Source organism: Stomoxys calcitrans, chromosome 4 (assembly GCF_963082655.1).
Source record: "Stomoxys calcitrans chromosome 4, idStoCalc2.1, whole genome shotgun sequence".
Lineage (NCBI taxonomy): Eukaryota > Metazoa > Arthropoda > Insecta > Diptera > Muscidae > Stomoxys > Stomoxys calcitrans.
In genome coordinates, this window is record NC_081555.1 from 66,614,290 (window position 1) to 66,635,493 (window position 21,204).

General features: G+C 36.1%; 1 protein-coding gene across 2 annotated transcripts in view; it reads left to right on the forward strand.

The window, feature by feature from the left end:
* Window positions 1-21,204, forward strand: part of LOC106093711 (uncharacterized) — a 504,285-nt gene that overhangs the window by 200,231 nt on the left and 282,850 nt on the right. For both annotated transcript variants that reach the window (XM_059366857.1, XM_059366856.1), the window contains one exon: window positions 9,084-9,142. The gene's annotated coding sequence lies outside the window, so the exon portion shown is untranslated. The remainder of the gene's footprint in view (window positions 1-9,083; window positions 9,143-21,204) is intronic.

Here is a 21,204-nt window from a genome sequence, read left to right on the forward strand (position 1 = left end):
TGGACAGTGTGTAGAATAAATGTCAAAAAGTACTAACTAATTCATAATTTTATATTGCTCAGTGGGTCAGATGGGCTAAACGGACCATGCCTCAGCTAAATTTCATTACTGACCAACGTAAGCCGGGCTATAAGAGATCTTTATTGGTCTACGAATTTAAGTTTTGGATGTAAGGTGTACTCCATTTTTAAAATACTTCATTTCAGCCCGATATACCCATGATGTCTGATTTAGTGGTTTTTTCGGGGGAGGGGTGGTCCCCCAGATACTTGGCCCTGAAAAAATATCAGCATCGTGCTCTTCTCTCAAATACCATTTATTTAAACCCCATATTGCCATTAGCTTAAGAAGAGTTAAAGGATGAGGCGTCCCCAAACACATAGCCCCAAAATACGTTATCAAATTCGTTTTCTAATCTCAAATAATTTTCATTTGAGCCACATATTGGCATGGTCGAAATTTTTTTCCTTTTGGGGGTGTTTTGGGAAAGGGGTGATGCCCTAAATACATTGTCCTACATTTGGATATCAAATTCGTATTCTACTCCCAAATTCCTTTATTTGAGCCCCATATTGCGATGGTCAGTAAAAAATTGCTGTTTGTGGGGTATTGGTCCCGAAAATAGGTATCAATTCTTGCTCTACCCCCCAATACATTTCATTTAAGTTCCACATTGACTTGGTCGGTAAATTTGTCCGATTTTGGGATGTTTTGGGGATTGGGGTGGTCCCCCAAACACAAAGCCCGGAAAATATGTCAGCAATGTGCTCTATTCTCATATATATATATATCATTTATTTGAACCCCATATTGCCATTGGCCTCAAAATTGGATATCAAATTCGTTTTCTAATCTCATTTAAACTACTTATTCCAAAAGTCAGCAAATATGTTCGGGTTGGGCTATTGGCCCTAAAAACTATGAATATTTAGTTCCACTCTCTTTACGACCCAAACTGTCTTGGTGAGAAAATACGTCCTATTTGGGGGTTGTTATGGTAGTGGAACGTCCGGTAGACAGTTGGCCCCTAATGTTGATATCAGATACGTGGTCTACTCCTACATACCTTTAATTTGAGCACCATATTTCCATAGTCGGCAAACATGACCGGCTTGGGAGTGTTTTGTGGGAGGGGTGGCAACTCAGTGAGTTGGCCTTGAAAATATATATCGGATTCGTGTTCCACTTTAAAAAAAAAAAAAACCTCTTATTTGAGCCTCATATTGCAATAGTCAAAAAATACTTACTATTTTGGGGGTGTTGTGGGGGTTGGGGGGGGGGGGCATAGACACCTTTCTCTAATATTGATATCAGATTCGTGCTTTATTCCCAAAGACCTTTCATTTGAGCCCCATATTGCTATGGTCGTAAAATTTTTCCCTTTGGGGGATGTCCTTGGAAAGAGGCGGCCCCCAAACACTTGGTCCCATATTTGGATATCAGATTCGAATTCTACACTCAAATACCTTTCATTTAAGCCCCATATTCCCATGGTCAGTAAATAAGTCCTGTTTGGGGGTTGTTTTGGGAAAGGGGTGGATCCCCAGGAACGTGGTCCCACATTTGGATATCAGATTCGTATTCTACTCGCAAATATCTTTCATTTGAGTCCTATATTGCCATGATCGGTAAATATGTCCGATTTAGGGGTGTTTTGGGGCTTGGGGTCGTCCCCCTAGCACTTGGTCCGACAATTGGATATCAGATACCTTTTCTTATCCTAAATACCTTTCATTTGAGTCCCATATTGCCGTGATTGGTCTAAATATATGTTTAGTAGGTTTTAGGGTGGGGCAGCCCCCTTGGTACCCCATCCGAAATTTGAATACCAAATTTTAGCACCACCCATCTCCGAGATCTGGCGTTTCTGAAAATTAGGGTAAGGGGAGATATCAAAAATTGTAGTATCCTATTTTCACCACGAGGTCTTTATGCACCATCTTTAAAAATTTCAAGAAAATCGGTTCAGCCGTTTCTGAGTTTATAAGGAACACACAAACAAACAAACCTACAAACAAACACACATTGATTTTTATATATAAGATATATCCGGATATGATCCGTTCTTATTAATATTCGGTGTGGGGCTTACAAAGTAAAATTAAACTCACTTTTCCAAAATGAACCTACTGTGTTGAGTTTAAAGATGAGAATAATGCGATGCACTTTTCGTTTCAATCCCGAAAAAAAGATCGAAATACAAATTCTGTATAAACGAATATCTCACCCTTACATTCGTAATTGATTTTTCACACTAACGAAATTTCTCATTTCACAAGTTTTCAGATAGCCTCACAAACCGAATACTTGTCATCACATTCAATTGCAAAATTCTCAATTTAGTAGATGGAGTGCAATAAACCGCAAACTTTGAATTCCCAAATCGGAACTTCTTAACAAAGTTTGCAACAAGAATCGATGTAAAAACAAACAAAGTGCAATTAAAGTTGTGATGGCAAGAATTGCAATGACTGCCAATAAACGAAATCAAGTAGTGTGACCACAAACGCATCACAACAATTGAAAAATGATTGGAAAACATGTAAAAACGCATTCTATACCCACCACAAATGCTTATATGTTATGATAAAGTAGGACATTATCATAACTGGATATAGTAATCCATGGATAATTAAAATCCAAGTATTGGCCAATCTTAATCATATTTGGTTCAGATGCATTTTTTCCAAAAATAAAATTTCAATGAAATATTTTCTAAAGACAAATTTCAATTAAATTTTCTCTAAAGACAAAATTTCAATGAAAATTTTTCCAAAAAAAGATTAATTTCTTAAAGACAAAATTTCAAGAAAAATTTTCTAAAGACAAAATTAAAAAAAAAATTAAAGAAAAACTTTAATTTTCAATAAACGACAAAATTCTAAAAATTGTTTTAAATTAAATTCTATGAAAATTTTTCTAAAGAAGACATATCCGTAAACTATTTTTAACGTTTTTTTTTAAATATTTAAAGACAAAGTTATAATGCATTTTTTCACTTTTTCTGAAGACAAAAAGTCGATGAAATTGTCTAAAGATAAAATTTTGACAAAATTGACAAATCCGTCATTCAACCATCTCCCACCGAAGCGTTACATTGAGAAATGTAATATTTCAAGTTTCACTCCCAAAACGTTGACCAAAAATTCCAAATGTTTTCAAACAGGTGGGATTTCTGTTACTCAAAAGACTAGGCCCAGAAAAATGTTGGACTTACAAAAAAAAAAACTTAATTTAGTAATTCCGCACTACTAACAAAGTCCTTAATTGCTCTCCATTTCATGCACCTAAGTCGGTTCAAATCTAGTTTTGTGCCTCCACCTATGTGCCACAGACTGTTTATTTGCGAAAACCGAGCAATGACATAGGCTTTTTCTTCATACGCCCTACACATGCTATCATTTGCCACACCTATTCTGCATAAATAAGAAAACTATACTGATCCCTTCTTATATCCTTTCCGTGTAACTTCGTCTTGTCACAATCCAGATCGTCCCAACGTTCGTCGCCCACTCCCTTTACCCGGACAGCGTCGGCCCGAAGGGATTCGGATTCACCAAGTTTACTGATGGCAATCTTCTGGCCTTCACGGTCAAATCGTCTGCTTTTTCATCCTTATTCTGCCACGGCCCTGGCCCGGCACCCAAACAATGCGGATCGTGCCATCCTCAGAGAAGGCGTTAATCTCCTCTTGCACTCCAAGACAGACCTTACTGTCCTGGTTGTTATTGCCTGATAGCCAGTTAACGGTCAGTAAATATTGGGTTGCCCAAAAAGTAATTGCGGATTTTTTAAAAGAAAGTAAATGCATTTTTAATAAAACTTAGAATGAACTTTAATCAAATATATAATTGCCATTTTGTTCGACAACCTTTTACCATCTTCCTGGCAAATTTAGTATTCCACGCTCATAGAAGTTCTGGCCTTTATCTGCAAAAAACTGAACCAAGTGCTATTTTATAGCCTCATCATTGCCGAAAGTTTTACCATTTAAGGAGTTCTGCAAAGATCGAAATAACTGGTAGTCTGATGGTGCAAGGTCAGGGCTATATGGTGGATGCATCAAAAGTTCCCAGCCAAGCTCACTCAGTTTTTGGCGAGTGACCAAAGATGTGTGCGGTCTAGCGTTGTCCTGGTGGAATATGACACCTTTACGATTGACCAATTTTGGTCGCTTCTCCTTGATGGCTGTATTCAATTTGTCCAATTGTTGACAGTAAACATCCGAATTAATCGTTTGGTTCTTTAGAAGCAGCTCAAAATATACCACACCCTTCCAATCCCACCAAACAGACAGCATAACCTTCTTTTGGTGGATATCAGCCTTTGAAGTGGTTTGAGCTGGTTCACCATGCTTGGACCATGATTGTTTTCGACTAACGTTGTTGTAAACAATCCATTTTTCATCTCCAGTTATGATTCGTTTTAAAAACGGATCGAATTCATTGCGTTTAAGGTGCATATCACAAGCGTTGATTCGGTTTGTTAAAAGAATTTCTTTCAATACATGTGGTACCCAAATATCAAGCTTTTTCCCCAGTCCAAGACATTTTATGTGATAATGAACGATTGATTTTGGTATATTTAACTTCTCTCCTATCTCATGCTCAGTTACATGACGATCCAATTCGATTAATGCTTTGATTTGGTCATCATCAACTTCATTTGGCCGACCTGAAAAATCTGCAATTACTTTTTGGGCAACCCAATATATTCACACCCGGCGTCCTCGCGTTAACACCACACCACCTCACGCATTCCGTGATCACCCGGATCCCCGGCTCCATTACCGTATTATGGTCAGATAGGCGGAAATTGATCGCAGTCCCTGGGTTCTCAATGTATACCCCAGACCCTTCATTCCTTTAGCTTTGATCCATGCAGGTAGCACGAACTTCCAGATGGCAATACCAGAGTTCTCGCCAATCCAAAACTGTGCCGCTGGCAGTAGTGTCTCGCCCTCCACTTTAAGGTTTTGATTCTGGTTTCCTATCATCTCTTTGATTACGCCGCAATGGTGTGACCTACTCCTATCCTCTATCCATTCTCCGATCGCCTTAAGTCTCCTAGCCGCAATGGCTGTCTCACACTTCATCTGTATGTCTATGGGTCTAATGTTATCCTTATGTTGCACTTCTTCTCTATCGCAGTTCTCAAAACTACTGAGGCGTAAGAAAATATTCGTCTAATCACTCTCCTCTAGATCCAGTGGACTTTCCTCAAATTCAGGTCCCATTTGGAGCCTGCGGCCCGTCTTCATAACCCAACATCTGTTAGCCTTCTCAGTACTCTCCTGAATGTAACACTTTCAATTTCAATTGCCTGTCCAAGATCGCTTCAAAATATTTGACCTTGTCAGATATCAAAATCGTTCTATTGAGGAAACGTGGCGCAATTTCGTGTTCCTCGAGAACAGGCAGATTTCAGTCTTCTCTGGGTGAACATTAGACGGCAAGGTCTAGGACAGTCATATGTCATCAGCAAGACCCTTTCGGTCTTTCTGCAAAGCTGATTCCTATCCCTTAACTTTATGTCATAGGAACCGCAATTTAGCCTCCTTCTCATTAGCAAACGGTTTATCTTTTGAGCAACAGTTGCATACAATTTTTATTCCACATCATATCCGTCAAAAATGGATTTTGGACCACTTAAAATAAAGGTCGAAAGAGAATTTGAGAAAAAGGAAGGGGTCTTTAAACCCTCCACAATTGGATGGGGGTATACTAATTTCGTCATTCTGTTTGTAACACCTCGAAATATGCGTCTGAGACCCCATCTTATATATATAAAAATCAATTTGTGTTTGTTTGTATGTTTGTGTGTTCCTTATAGACTCAGAAACGGCTGAATTTTCACAGATGGTGAAAATAGAGTACTACATTTTTTGATATCTGAAGGAGGGGCGGACCCTCCCCCTTACCCTAATTTTTAGAAACGCCAGATCTCGGAGCTGGGTGGTGCTTTTTTAGCGAAATTTTGTGTGATCTCATATAGTATCCTGAAAATAAAAATTTGGTATCCAAATTTCGGATGGGGTATCTAGGCGGGCTGCCCCATCCTAAAACCTACCAAACATATATTTAGACCAATCAATACAATATGGGACTCAAATGAAAGATATTTAGGATAAGAAAACGTATCTGATATCCAATTGTCGGACCAAATGTTAGGCGGACCACCCCAACCCCCCAAAACACCCCTAAATCGGACATATTTACCGACCTTGGCAATATGGGACTCAAATGAAAGCTATTTACGAGTAGAATACGAATCTGATATCCAAATGTGGGACCACGTTTCTGGTGGTCCACCACTTCCCCAAAACACCCCCCAAACAGGACTTATTTACTGACCATGGGAATATGGGGCTTAAATGAAAGGTATTTGAGTGTAGAATGCGAATCTGATATCCAACTTTGGGACCAAGTGTTTGGGGGGCTGCCTTTCCCCAAAAAAACCCCCAAAGGGGACAAATTTATTGAAAAGTCTTTGGGTGTAAAGCACGAATCTGATATCAAAATTCGGGAAATGTGTTTATGGGGCCACCCCACACCCACATAGTAAGTATTTGCTGACTATTGCAATATGAGGCTCAAATAAGAGGGTTTTTAAATAGAACACGAATCCGATATATATTTTCAAGGCCAACTCATTAAGTGACCTCCCATCCCCCAAAATACCTCCCCAAGCCAAGACCCAAGACAATTTGGGCCTAAAAGAGAGTGGAACTAAAAATTCATAGTTTTTAGGGCATATGAGCATATTTACCGACCATGTTAATGTGGAGCTTAAATGAAAGGTATTGGAGGGAAGAGCAAGAATTGATACCCACTTTCGGGACCAATTTTCTGGGGGTCAACCCCTTTCCCAAAATAGCAGCAATTTTTTAGTGATCATGGCAAAATGGGGCTCAAATATTTTATTTGGGAGTAGAATGCGAATTTGATATCCAAATTTAGGGCATCACCCCTTCCCCAAAACACCCCCCAAAGGGTAAAAATTTTTCGACCATGCCAATATGTGGTATTTAAGATTAGAAAACGAATTTGATAACCTATTTTGGGCTATGTGTTTGGAGGACGCCTCATCGTGTAAACTCCCCTAAACCAATGGCAATATGGGGTTTAAATAAATGGTATTTGAGAGGAGAGCACGATGCTGATGTTTTTTCAGGGCCAAGTATCTGGGGGACCACCTCTCCCCCGAAAACACCACTAAAACAGACATCATGAGAATATCGGGCTGAAATTAAGTATTTTAAGAATGGAGCACACCTTACATCCAAACTTAAATTCGTAGACCAATAAAGATTATATGGGATTCAGATAAAGGCACTTATATTGTTAAACTGTTAGTCAAGTTAGCATGGTATTTCACTAAAAGATCTTTAATTGTCGAAAATAAATATTCCAAGGAAAATTTTGTTCCATATAAAGTAAATGAAGGCGCCGCGGAGCGGGCGCGGGTCAGCTAGTCTTATATATAAAAATCAAATTGTGTTTGTTTGTTTGTATGTTTCTGTGTTCCTTATAGACTCAGAAACGTCTGAACCGATTTTCTTGAAATTTTCACAGATGGTGCATAATGACCCCGTGGTGAAAATAGGGTACTACATTTTTTGATATCTGAAGGGCCCTCCCTTTTACCCTAATTTTCAGAAACGCCAGATCTCGAAGATGGGAGGTGCGATTTAAGCGAAATTTTGTGTGCTCTTATATAGTACCCTAAAAATTTCAATATGAGGCTCAAGTAAAAGGGTTTTTAAAGTGGAACACGAATCCGATATATTTTTTCAAGGCCAACTCACTGAGTGGCCGCCCATCTCCCAAAATACCCCCCAAGTCGGTCATGTTTGCCCACTATGGAAATATGGGGTTCAAGTTAAAGGTATGTTGGAGTAGACCACGTATCTGATATCAACATTAGGGGCCAACTGTCTACCGGACATCCCACGACCATAACAACCCCCAAATAGGACGTATTTGCTCACCAAGTCAATTTGGTGAGCAAACTCTGTTTCTTAAAGAGAGTGGAAATAAATATTAATAGTTTTTAGGGCCAATACCCCAACCCGGACATATTTGCTGACTTTTGCAATAAGGAGTTTAAATTAGATTAGAAACGAATTTGATATCCAATTTTGAGGGCAATGGCAATATGGGGTTCAAATAAATGCTATATAGATATTTGAGAATAGACCACGTTGCTGATATATTTTCCGGGCTTACCGGAAAATATATCATATTTATATATATGACGAAGGGTGTCGAAGGGCCTAACACAACCCACTATCCCAAATTTCAGCAAAATCGGATAATAAATGTAGCTTTTATGGGCTTAAGACCCTAAATCGGAAGATTGGTGTATATGGGGCCTATATCAAGATATAGCCCTATATAGCCCATCTTCGAACTTAACCTGCTTATGGACAAAAAAAGAATCTGTGCAAAGTTTCAGCTCAATATCTTTGTTTTTAAAAACTGTTGCATGATTTCAACAGACAGACGGACGGACATGGCTAGATCGTCGTGTCAATGTCGCCGAAATTTGAGACAGTGAGTTGTGTTAGAGCCTTCGACATCCTTCTTTAATTGGGCCAAATCGGTCCAGATTTGAATAAAGCTGCGATATAGACCGATCTCTCGATTTAAGATTTTGGGCCCATAAAAGGCGCATTCATTGTCCGATGTCGCCGAAATTTGGGACAGTGAGTTGTGTTAGGCTCTTCGACATTTTTATTTTTAGATACAGCTACTAAAAAGACCAATATTTTGTTATACACAATTGAACAATGACTTGTACCTATTAGTATTTGGTCCAAATCAAATACTAATAGGTACAAATGGACGAAAAGTGGTTTTCATATATTTCCGAGGTGGTGGGTATCCAAAATTCGGCCCGGCCGAACTTAACGCCTTTTTACTTGTTTTCCATTCCTATATTATAAATCTTACTTATGGTATACATGTGCACATGCTTCTTGCTTTTCATCGCCTTTAAACCACATTTCATTATATTTGATGCAATATTTTGTAAATGGAATAAATTTAATATCTTATGAACGTTTATTCTTTTGATTTCAGTTTTCATCATTTTAAATAAAATCAATCGGGAATTCAATTACTTGGACTGATATTATCAGGTAAGTTTCTTTATACTCATTTATTATACAATAATATCCTGAAAGAAGATGGAACAATCTCTGGCTAAAGTGCATATGAAGCGAGCACCAAAAACATAACCCCAATAACGCATTTCATGTTTATGCTGTTCATTAAAAAAACAAACCTTTAAGCACTTGTACTCTATGAATCAGCCCAATAAGCAAACAAGAAAAAAAATCAGATAAATACCAAGGGATCGTGGCAAAATTGCTGGCAATAAAACCTTGCCGTGGTAAAGTGCAAGTACCAAAGCAAGACCAATAATTCCAGCAATTTTTCATAAAAAGCAACATCATATAAATTGGGCCATGGTGGGTTATGGCGATGGCACTGGTGCGGGTAGACAACAAGAATATCGAAAGGAAATGCAGACTCCAAAAAGGATGATTGTAAGTTTAAGCAAACCAAGTAAAAGCGTGCTTTGTTCGTATGGGCCGAATCTTATATACCCAACACCATGGATCGCATTGGTCGAATTCTTTTCCCGGTATCTCTTTTTAGGCAAATAATTTAATTGAATGTTGGAGACCATAGTCAGAAGTCATAAAATTTCAGATAATTCTAATAAGAATTGCGCTCTTTAGGGGTAAAGAAGTAAAATAGGGAGATCGTTTTATATGGAAGCTGTATCAGGCTAAAGACCGATTCAGACCACATTTGAAACGTATATTGAAGGTCATGGGAGAAGCCGTTGAACAAAATTTCACCCAAATCAGATAATAATTGCGCCCTATAGAAGCTCAAGAAGTCAAGATCTCAGATCGGTTTATATGGTAACTATATCAGGTTATGGACCGACTATAACAAAACACGTCATGTAAAATTTCAGCCAAATCGGCTAGGAATTGCGTCCTCTGGCGCCTCAAAAAGTCAAGTTTCATGATCGGTTTATATGGCAGCCATATCAAAACATCGACCAACATGGGCCATTTACAATCCCAACCGACTCACACTGATAAGAAGTATTTGAGCAGAATTTCAAGCGGCTAGCTTTACTCTATCGAAAGTTAGCGTGCTTTTTACAGGCAGAAGGGAGGAGAGACAGACGGGTGGACATGGCTAGATGGACTTAAAATGTTATGACGATCAAGAATATATATACTTTATGAAGTCTTAAACCAATATTTAGAGGTGTTACAAACAGAATGACGAAATTAGTATACCCCCATCCTATGATGGAGGGTATAAAAATGTTAACAGATTATGAGGTGAAATATGGATATTTCTTGAAAGCTTGAGAAAATCCATTTGCGTAAAATGTAAAAATACCCTGGCATATAATTGCGCTGAATTTATGTTTTATTCAAACACATATGTATCTGCCCAAAAGTGAGACATGAGAATGAAAAATTTGTGTATATTTAAAACACAATTCTCAAAATGTTAAAGTTTTTTAAAGCCGACAATATAAAATGACTATCTATTTAAGGATATCATGTGCAAATGAAGAAGCAGTGACTGTCCGTGCTCATGCGGCTTATGGCCAATATTTGTTTTCGTTTTACTTCCGCCTAACTGAGGAAACTTTAGAATATTGAAAATGGCCTAAACGTGAGTAAAATTTAAAGCAAATTTTTGTTGGGCTCTTTACATCATTTGTTACAAAAATCATTTAGTTTAAGCTTTTAATAATATATTTAGCTGTAAATGTTACAAAGAATTAAATTCCATTAAGATTTAAATCAATCAATTTACTACAAGTTTCACTTAAATGACATATAGCCCAGTCTGAATGCCACACTGTAAGAAATTTGATCTCAAAAGTGGCTTTCAATCTAATTTTGACATATCGGTTGCCGAAAAATATGTTTCAAAGGCTGGTTAAGCTATACCAGAGATTTAAAATTACATTTTCTTTGTTAATTCGTTTGCAACTTCTCAAAGAAATGGTTACAAATTTTAATTATAATATATACTTAGAGTTGGGACTGCTTTCAAACTAATAAAGATATCTGCTTTGGTGCATATACAACGCTTAATAATTGGCTCATGTTGAGAAAATTCGCTCATGTTTAAATAAAGATTGCATACTAGCAGTAACATAACTTAATTTTGGGTACAAATCCATTGGAGCGATTCAGCAGTTAGATTCGGTGCACACAGCGAAAAAGTTCTCATACAGAACATGTAAAAGCGTGCTAAGAGCCCACCACCATGGATTCTGCAAAAAATTTATACAACATAAATTTAGTTGTAGGGCATAATTCTATTCTACATACCAAACTTATGTCGAAACAGCAACAATTAAAGCTTCCAGGAACCGAGCAAAGACGATCGAGAGACCGCTTTACATGGGAGCTATATCGTGTTATAAACTGATTTGGACTGTATTTGGCACAGTTGGTGGAAGTCGTAAGAAAACATTACATGCTCAATTTCAGCCAAATCGGTCAAACATTGCGACTCGTAAGGACTCAAGAAGTCAAATCGGGAGATCGGTTTATATAGGTCTATATCAGGTTAAAGACCGATTTGGACGGTACTTGGCACAGTTGTGGGAAACCATAGCAAAACACTACATGAAAAAACGTCAGCTAAATCGGATAAAAATTGCGGCTTTTTAGGGCTGAAGAAGTCAAATCGGGCGATCGGTTTATATGGGTGCTATATCAGATTATAGACCGATTTGAAGCGTACTTGGCACAGTTTTGAAAGTCATAACACAACACTCAAACAAATTCGCAGCCAAATCTTACCAAAAATGCGGCTTCCTGGGGTCCAAGAAGTCAAGTCGGGAGATTGGTTTATATGAAAGCTATATCTAAAACTGAACCGATATGGCCCATTTGCAATCCTCCTTGCAGACCTACATCAATAAGATGTATCTGTGCATAATTTCAAGCGGCAAGCTTTACGCTTTCTACCGCTATCGTGATTTCCACAAACGGACATCGATTTAGAGCATCGAGACGATCAAGAACATATATACTTCATAAGGCCTTAGACGAATATTTCGAGGTGTTACAAACGGAATGGAAAAGCAGACAAAATATCTTCTAAATTCATATATATACTTTAAAATAAAATATGAACGTCCACAATAGGTGTTAAAAATTTTTCAAGTGTTTCCTTTAAAGAAAACAAGAAAAGCATGCTAAGTTCGGCCGGGCCGAATCTTATATACCCTCCACTATGGATCGAAGTTGTCGAGTTCCTTTCCCGGTATCTCTTTTTAGACCAATAGAAGATAAAAGGAAATAATTGCTATGCTATTGGAGCTATATCACGTTATGTTACGATTCGGACCATAATAGAATTGAACGTTGGAGGCCATAGCAGAAGTCATTTTGTAAAATTTCAGCCAATTCGAATAAGAATTGCGTCCTTTAGGGGCTCAAGAAGTAAAATAGGGAGATCGGTTTATATGGGAGCTGTATCGGACCATATTTTACACGTTTGTTGAAGTTAATAATAATTGCGTACTATAGAGGCTCAAGAAATCAAGATCTCAGATCGGTTTATGTGGCAGCCAGGGACGTAGCTAGGGGGACCCTCGGCCACGAGCCCACCAAAATGATTTTTGTTAAAGAAAAAATTATTATTAAATTTCTTCTAACAAAAAAAATCAGTAACATTTTTTTTTAAATGATAAAATTTCTTATAATATTCAACAAAGACAAGATTTAGCTGAGGCCAGGGCTGCCTTAACACTATTTTTCTTAAGAGAAAAATTATTGTAATTTTTCATTAAATTAGTAATGAAATTATTATTTAAAAAAAGTTTTATGAAACATTTTTTTAAATAAATTTTAATGAAATTTCAGCGCAACATTCTCTAATGAGAAAACTTCAGCATTGGCCGAATCCATCTCAAAATTATTGTTTAAAGACAAAATTTCTTAAAAATTTTTTCTAAAGACAAAATTATTATAAGAAAAAATTTCAATAAAATTTTTTCTGAAGACAAAATTGTAACGAATTTTTTAAAGGACTAAATTTTAGCGAAAAACTCTGTAAGGACAACCTTACCTCGAGATTATTTTTTAAAGCCAAATTAAAAAAAAAATAGCATTTTGCGACACTACATTTTGCATAAACATTTTTAAACTCATTTTATAATGTTTATCTGTCCCAAACAATATTTTCAATAAATATCTTTAAAGACAAATTTTTAACCCATTACGCCTGACCTTCGATTCCGTTGTCCAATTTTGATGACATTTTATATCTTCATAATTTACAGAATTTATGTTGACGTAGCAATTTTTTTTAAAGACATTGAATTAAAAATTTTTGCAAAAAAAATTAGCTTACTTTCCCCCACAACAAAAACAAAAACCGTTTTTTAATATTTTATGGCCATTTAGCGAAGAAAGCTGTATTTAAAGATTCGAAATCATCCAATGCAACAAGACGTTAAAACGAATTCCAAAAATCTCACTCCTAAGAAGGTTGAGAAACTTTTTCGTTTGATTTATGGGATATGAAAAATTTCCGATTTTTGCCAAGCTAATTTCCCCCCAAGACATGACGGTAAAAATTGTTGTAACTGATTTTAAAAGTATTCTTAAAAGTTTCTTTAAGGCCTATTTACAATCCCAAACTTCACTAATAAGAAGTATTTGTGCAAAATTTCAAGCGGCTACCTTTACGCCTTCGAAAGTTAGTGTGCTTTCGATACACAGGCGGACGGACATGGCTATATCGACTTAAAATGTCATGACTATCAAAAATATGTACTTTATAGGGTCTTAGTCGAATATTTCGAGGAGTTACAAACAGAATGAGGAAATTAGTATATCCCCATCCTATGGTGGAGGGTATAAAAAATTGCTATGCTATTGGAGCTATATCAAGTTATGGTCTGATTCGGACCATACGGTTGGACGGACATGGCTAGATCGACATAAAATGTCAGGACGATCAAAAATGTATAAACTTTATGGGGTCTGAGACGAATATTTGGAAGAGTTACAAACAGAATGACGAAATCCTATGGTGGAAGGTATAAAAAGAAAACAGCATAAGAAGTAACAAACGAAAAGATCTCCATCAGATAAAAAACTTAGAAATGAAATAACGAAATTAAAAAATTCTTAGTTCACAGAGATTATAGCCAGTTTAGGTTATGATCATAAGACAAATTACACTTTTTGGAGAGCAACAAAGAAACTAAAACGACCGAAAATAACGAATCGCCCATTGAAAACCATGCAAATACATGGGCAAAAACGGATGTAGGAAAAGCCACAGTTTTTGCACATCATTTAAGCAAAATTTTGCAAAAACTTCAGCTCCAATAATGGAAAATATACAATCTATATACCAAGATAAGATCACCAAAGTAACCATAAAGGAGGTACTTACAGAAATTAAAATATAAAGAGCAAAAAGTCCCCAGGATTTGACCTCATAAATGCAGAAGTATTTAAGCAACTACCACTAAAAGCCTTAGGAAAGCTCACAAAGATTTTTAATACTGCTATTCGGTTACAGTACGTTGCAACGCTATGGAAGATCGCAGAAGTAATAATGATTCCAGTTTTATAGGCTTATCTCATTACTACCATCAATTGGTAAATTATTCGAGAAAATATTTTGTAAAAGATTAAATGCAGTTATTTCCCCTTAAATTTAATTCCGAGACACCAGTTTGGTTTCCGCAAAGACCACTCGAGCACAGAGCATACACACAGAATAACTCACTATATTGAGGATTCCTTTGAAAATAAAGCGGAATGTTCTGCAGTATTTTTGGATATATCTCAAGCATTTGATGGAGTAGTACACTCAATCTCTAATGTATTGAATAACTCTACTTAAGTTAAAATAGGAGTATTATTTTAAACTATGGTTGTTATGTTTAAAAATAAATTGAAACAAGTAAAAGCGTTTTGTCGAGTTCTTTTCCCGGCATCTCTTCTTAGGCAATAAAAGGATAAAAGAAAAGATTTGCTCTGCTATTAGAGTGATATCAAGATATGGTCCGGTTTGGACAACAATTAAATTGGATGTTGGAGAACTTGTTGGAGACTTGTGTAAAATGTCAGGCAATTCGAATAAGAATTGCGCCCATTCGGAGCTCAAGAAGTAAAATAGAGAGATCGATTTATATGGGAGCTGTATCAGGCCATAGACCGATTCAGACCATAATAAACACGTATGTTGATGGTCATGAGAGGATCCGTCGTACAAAATTTCAGGCAAATCGGATAATAATTGCGCTCTTTAGAGGCTCAAGAAGTCAAGACCCAAGATCGGTTTATATGACAGCTATATGAGGTTATGAACCTAATTTAGCACAGTTGTTGGAAGTCATAGCAAAACACGTTGTGCAAACTTTCATTCCAATCGGATTAAAATTGTGCCCTCTAGAGGCTCAAGAAGTCAAGACCCAAGATCGGTTTATATGACAGCAATATCAGGTCATGAACCGATTTGAAATATACTAGGCACAGTTGTTGGATATCATAACAAAACACGTCATGCAAAATTTTATTCGAATCGGATAAGAATTGCGCCATCTAGAGGCTCAAGAAGTCAAGACCCAAGATCGGTTTTTATGGCTACTATATCAGGTTATTGGCCTATTTGAACCATACTGGGCACAGTTGTTGGATATCATAACAAAACACGTTGTGCACAATTTCATTCCAATCGGATAGGAATTGCGCACTCTAGAGGCTCTAGAAGTCAAGACGCAAGATCGGTTTATATGGCAGCCATATCAAAACATGGACCGATATGGCCCATTTACAATCTCGACTGACCTACACTAATAGGAAGTATTTGTGCAAAATTTCAAGCGGCTAGCTTTATTCCTTCGGAAGTTAGCGTGCTTTGGATAGACAGACGGACGAACATGGCTAGATCGACATAAAATGTCGCGACCATCAAGAATATATATACTTTATTGGGGTCTCAGACGAATATTTCAAGTAGTTACAAACAGAATGACGAAATTATTATACCCCCATCCTATGGTGGAGGGTATAAAAATGGCAGCACTAAGGCACCAGAAACATCTTTAAACTTCAATTCAATTTTAACTTTATGTTAACTTTCTAATATTTTAAGTAACATAAATAATAATAAATTTCAAACAATATGTTAATTTAATGGCATTATTTTACAAAAATCCTTTCTTTGTGCAATTAAGTTGTGTAGAATTGAATTACTTTGTAGGTCTTCCTTTTACACCACAGTTTTTGAATCAGTATTCTCTTCAACAGCAGCAAAAAATATTTTGTTCTTCGTTTTTTAGGTTTCTGTGTAAATTGGCCATTTGCCATTGTACTCGTACATTAGAAAGTGTGCACAAATGTGGCTTTTGCTCCAGATGACCCGAAGGCTGTTTGGCAATTCCAGAGCAACCAAGTGGAAAATGTACCAATTGACATGAAACCCTACTGGCCCGAAAGATGGCAGAAATTCAGGCATTTTTCAAAACAAATAAAGCTAGCTCCGATATATTAGTTACTGTGGCCATTTATTCGTTAAATTTAATATGTGATTTGACAGAACCACAATTTTGGGGATAGAAGAAAAAGTTGTAGCATTTGTTACCTAATGATGTATTTGCGTAGCACTGTTCCATTTGGTAATGGTCATTTGTAACAGTAATAAATGGTGACACAATGTATAAATCACAAATGTCATTAAGATTTTTTTTCGAAAAATGGGAGTGAAATTTAATGCCTACGCCCTTGCCAGCGTAGGCAGAAGGCGTTAAGTTAGCTTTAAATAAAACTGAAATCCAATTGTAATCTTGGTACATAAAAGGGTTCACAAAAGATTGACCTTTATGTAAATTATTTCTTTTTAAAATCCTCGATGCACAAAAAACTAAGCTCGACCGAATTCCCTTCAAATTATTTCCTTCCGACGAAAATTTCCTTGAGTAGTAAATAGGGTAAGATGACTAAAAATGTTAATAAGCTTGTTTGGGCATAACTTTTTACAATCAAGAACATGAACCCTTCCCCAAACTTGTGTAACATAGCACAATCGATACTTGTAAACCGATTAAGTAAATTTAATATGTCAATTACTGGCATTTGTACAAATACTACACAAACATACATTTGAGGAAAAATTATGGAGAGTAAGCAAATTTTGTAGAATATGTTGATCAACATATAAAAATGATTAAAAACGGGCTTAGTTCGGCTGGACCATATCATGGGTAGCTACCGACATTGTTTCTGCAAAAAAAAAAAAAAAAAAAAAACTAATTAACTTAGTTTCTATAGACTCAGAGATCTTATTTTAGTAAAAATAGCAAAAAAGTTCGCTGTAACAGTTTGCTGGCAATTGAACAGCTGTTACTTTTGCTAAAACAGCAAACATTTTTGTGGATTTTAGCCTCAAAATGTCAAAAAAGTAAATGCTTTAGAATACACTTTTACCAAACCAGCTACAAATTAAACAATAACAAAACAAATTAATCATTAATAATTTTTTAATGATTTCATGTATCAACAGACAAAGTATCTACCGAAATCCTATTTATGCTTTTAAATAAAATATAGACACCTAAAATACTCAAAAATATACATTCATATAGAGGAAAAGCCTTAACGATGGCTTAGATGTTAAAAAAATTGCAACTTCTTTCTTCCAAGGTTAGCAGACAATCTTTGCTGATATCAGTGAAACTTATTTTGCTGGGTGCAAATATGGGAAGCTAGGAAATGTAATTTATTTATTTAAGATTAGTAGTAGTAGTAGTAAACTTCTTTATTGAATATTTTCATAAAAATACATTTCTTTTTTACAATTCTAAGAAGTAATTTTATATCTTAGCGACAATGTAAAATACGTCTGTCGCATTATTCCGAATGATATCATTCTAAATTCCCGAAGTATAGGACAGATGCCCAGAAAATGTTGCATTGTTTCAATTTCATGCATGTTACACAATTTACATTCTTTATTTAAGACATCGGGATCAAAACTGTTACACCCTAGAGGGATCATTCCACTGCGCGCTTTAAATATCCACACGATTTCCGCTTGAGAGTACTTTCTGTTTAGGTAAAGATGGGATCTGCTTGGGTTTAAATATCTATATATCCGCCAGCTCTGGCTGAATTGTTTTCTATACAGTCTTTCTTCATGCAATCGTTGTTTCATACCACTTAATAAATCATTGCAGAAAGTGTTCCAATTGCCTTGTGAAGACATCGTTTGTGGCCATTGAACGTGTAGGCTTCGAGATAAGTCTCTTAATTCTGTTACCCAAAATATATTTTTTTGGTATATAATCTCCGATAGTTGATTTGGGAGCCTGTTTTGTGTATAGTAATACAAAATTCGCCCCAAATAGTTTAAATGTTTTCCCAGCGTGTATATTTGTGAGTCTTCTACTTCCGTTTCCAGCATTAGTACATAATTTGGTGTAAAACTTGGTACCCTAAGTATTCGCTTCAGAAAATATCTTTGGAGTGCATTAATCTCTTCGAGGTGTGAAAAACCCAAAATTTCGGCAGCATATGTTTGTATAGATCTACAAACGGCTAAAAATAATTTCCATTTAGAATTCATATCTATATCTGCTCTTCCAATGAATTGGTTCCAAGTGGCATTAATAGCGTTTTTTGCTTCATTGTTTCTGGTTTGTACATGTTTGTTGAACTTCATTTTCGGAGTAAAGACTACCCCTAGATATTTGAACTCGTTGGAGATCTTAATTTCTCTGCCGTTGTACATCCACCTTTCGTATTTGCTTAATTTTCCTCCATTTCTAAAGACCATAATTTCGGATTTAGCTAGGTTTACTTCCAAACTCCACATTTTGCAGTATATTTCCAGATTATCAATCATTTTCTGTAGTACTTTTATGTCATCTGCTAGGAAAACGATATCATCTGCATACAAGAGAAGTCGGATGTTAATATTTTCCACAAACAAACCACCTTCGATGAACTCGTGCAGGTCATTTACATAGAGGGTAAATAATAACGGCGATAAAAGACATCCTTGTTTTACGCCTTTGGTTGTTTCGAAGTATTCAGATAGTTCCCTGCCGTTCCATACTGCTGACTGCGTGTTGCTGTATATTTTCTCTATTATTGAGACCATTTTATATGATACACCCATTCTAAATAGTTTATATATAAGGGCTTGCCTTGATATATTGTCAAAAGCTGCCTTGAAATCGATAAAAAACAATATACTTTTTTCCTCTCTGCCAATTTCAAGTGGACGATCGAGGCCAGATTGTATATATTATCAACCGTTGAATAATTTTTCCGGAATCCAGCTTGGTATTCTGTAAGAATTTGATAGTTTTCAACCCAATTATATAGTCTTTCATTTATAAGACCCATAAATAACTTCGCCACACAATTCATAAATGAAATGCCCCTGTAGTTTGACGGCTCGTTTAGATCACCTTTCTTATGAATTGGGTAAATAATAGTTTTTGTGAATACAGGATCAATTTCCCCACTCGAATAAATGGTATTGTATATTCTTAACAGCAGACTATTAAACTCTTCGGTGCCGTTTATGAAGAACTCATATGGTATCCTATCCTCGCCGGGTGCCTTATTTCTTTTAACTTTCACTAGCATTTTCTGCAGTTCCGACATCGTAAAGTGCCTATCGAGATCCATATCATTTTTATAAGGGGGAGCATAGTGAATAAGAGTGGTCTCTTGAGATTATTTAATAAGTTTTCATAGTAGGATTTAAAGGCATCTGGGGTAATATTTGAGCCCACGAGGTTACATTGGTTACGAATTTCTTTCGCCATTTTCCACCATTCTTTGGAGTTTTTGATGTTATTTAATTTGTTGGCTATTGTATTGTAATACACGGATTTATTGGTACTGCATACAGTTTTGTACTCTTTTTGTGCGACTATATATCGTCTCTTGTCTTCCAAATTCCTTGTTGTCCTGTACACCTTTAAGAGCTTAAAACTTTTCATTCTTGCATTATTACAGTTTTTGTTGTACCATTTATTTTTCGGCTCAAAAGGCTTTTTGTGATTAATCAATTTTGAAGCGGATTTCACTATTATTTGGTTAATATCGTTGAGGTTGATGTGATTTACACCAGCGATATTACGTATACTTTCATTTATCTTTCTTTGATAATTATCCTTTTCTTCATCTTTCCATATCAATTTTGGCAATAGAGACATCTTTTCCCCCGTTCGTGAAGTGGGTTCAATATTTATTTTCGTCAGGATAGGGAAATGATCTGACCATACTATATCTTCCACTCTGAACTCTTCAATCTTTCCCAAAATTTCCTTAGATACCGCGCATATGTCGTTTACTGACTCACCCAATGTCGTAATGTATGTCAATTTTCCATCCTCATCACCCTTCGTTATTCCATTCAAAATAAGCATGTTATAATTATCACATAGTTGTATAAATTTAACACCTTTTTGATTTACAGTTTTATCTCTTGATTTTCTGCAATCATATCCTGAGCAAAAGCTACTTTTATATATTTCTCCGATATTCTGGTTTGTTTCTCCGATTCGGACATTAAAATCACCTATGAGTATAGGGTTTTGTATTTCTATGTCTTGAAAATACTTTGCCAGTTTTTCAAAGTCATTGTCCCAATTGGCAGGTCTTAAGTATTGAGGTATTACGCTGTAAGTATTTTCCATTGTGTACAATTTTAAAAGCGGGGTTTCCCCTATATCAATAACTTCATACGAAATACCAGTATCGTGTAGATGTTTGCTTATACCGATCAAACAGCCTCCAATTGCTCTGCCGTATCTATGAATGCGTGTCGCATGCTTAAAAAATAAATCAAACCCGCTGAAATATGATTTTGCTCTTTCTATTTTGTTCGGTTCAAGGTGCGTTTCCAATAATATAATAATCTCAAATTGTTTGATATATTGAAAAAAAGTTGGGTACAAATACTTATTTTCTAGGCCATTAATGTTGTACGATAAAATCGAAATATTATACGGTTTAATCGCTTGTGTATTATTTATTAGTTTTTTGGATACGAATCATCATTAAGTTGAAAATAATTTAAACAAATAGTTTTTATATCCTCCCCATATAATTTGACAAGTTCTTTTTCTCCATCAGCGTTGCCAGATACAAGTTTGTGATCG